Genomic DNA, 1,210 nt, shown 5'->3' on the forward strand with positions numbered 1-1,210 from the left:
ACTCACCTGGGTCCTTGTTGGGCAATAGGTGTGAGGTTGTTACCTGCCAATTACATCACAGCAAGGGAAGAAATGAGTCAAAAGGCAAGGTCAGGGGGCATAGTTGCCCTAGGAATTCTCTTATTTGGCTCAGAGCTTCCCGGGAGGCAAAATGAAAAGAGAATCGTGGTCGGATGCCTCCTTTTGGTGGTCTCAGGAACGGAGGCACACCTACCAAGGGGCTTCAAACACTAGTGGGCTGGGCCCGAGACTAGAGTCACATCCTGACACAACTCTTGTCTGGGTGTGCTAGAGTCCTCTGAGAGGAGCTGCTGGCCTTGACTCACTGGTGGGGCAAACAGAGCCTCCACTGCTGCCCTGTCCAGACACATGCTCTGCTGGACAATGGGGCTCCTGGGAGGGGGGTGGAGGGCATCCTGTGGTGCAATGCAAATCCATGTCTTTGTTCTTCTAGGGCTCCTACAAAGTTCTGGGGAAGCGGAAAACTTCCAAAGCAACCTGTCATCTTGAAGGCCAATTTCTTCAGCAGAATTGCTGAGGGGAAGATTAAAGGTGGTGGGGTGGGGGCTGTGTCCTGATGGCTTGAGGTTACATGGAGGTTTCATTAAATGTTAAAAATGCCTTTTCCTTATTTAATAATAATAATGAAAAATTAGTGGGTTGTGCATAATCTCAACAACCCTGAGACCAGGAGACCAGGAGGATGCCCAGGAACGACTACTAACAGCTCTGAAAGGGATCATATTTGAAGGCACTGGACAGACTGGGAGAAAAGAGGGAATAGAACTCAAAAATCATCCCCCCCCCAAAAAAAACCCAAAAAACTCACCCAGACTGTTTCTTGGTTAGATTTATTGGGTGAGATTATGTGTCTTAAATCCTCTGTCAAGTCTGGAAATGAATTCATTCCCCTGGCTCACGTCTCTGCCAACCACAGACAGGTTGTGGTAGTTATATAAGCTGTTGTCAATTTGAGGCTTAAGAGCAAATGGGGTGGAGCTTAGCCTGTCAATCAGATCGCAGCTTGATGACCTCATTTGGAGACGCTAAAGAGATAAATAGCTCACTGGAGGCGGGACACACGCTCACTCCCTGGGACACAGACATTGCAGCTGAGAAGACACATGGGCTACACAAGTGCCCTGAGCTGGAGAAGCCACCTGGAGACTCCTGCCAGCGCTGAGATGCTTCCACTGCCAGTGGATCCACA

At 49.3% G+C, this 1,210-nt stretch overlaps 1 non-coding gene across 1 annotated transcript; it reads left to right on the forward strand.

The window, feature by feature from the left end:
• The first annotated feature begins 243 nt into the window (after positions 1–243).
• LOC142423622 (small nucleolar RNA SNORA3/SNORA45 family) lies at positions 244–373 on the forward strand. Its single transcript, XR_012779233.1, has one exon. It is a non-coding gene; the product is annotated as a small nucleolar RNA SNORA3/SNORA45 family (small nucleolar RNA).
• The last annotated feature ends 837 nt before the right edge of the window (positions 374–1,210 follow it).

This window comes from Tenrec ecaudatus, chromosome 12 (assembly GCF_050624435.1).
Source record: "Tenrec ecaudatus isolate mTenEca1 chromosome 12, mTenEca1.hap1, whole genome shotgun sequence".
Classification (NCBI taxonomy): Eukaryota; Metazoa; Chordata; class Mammalia; order Afrosoricida; family Tenrecidae; genus Tenrec; species Tenrec ecaudatus.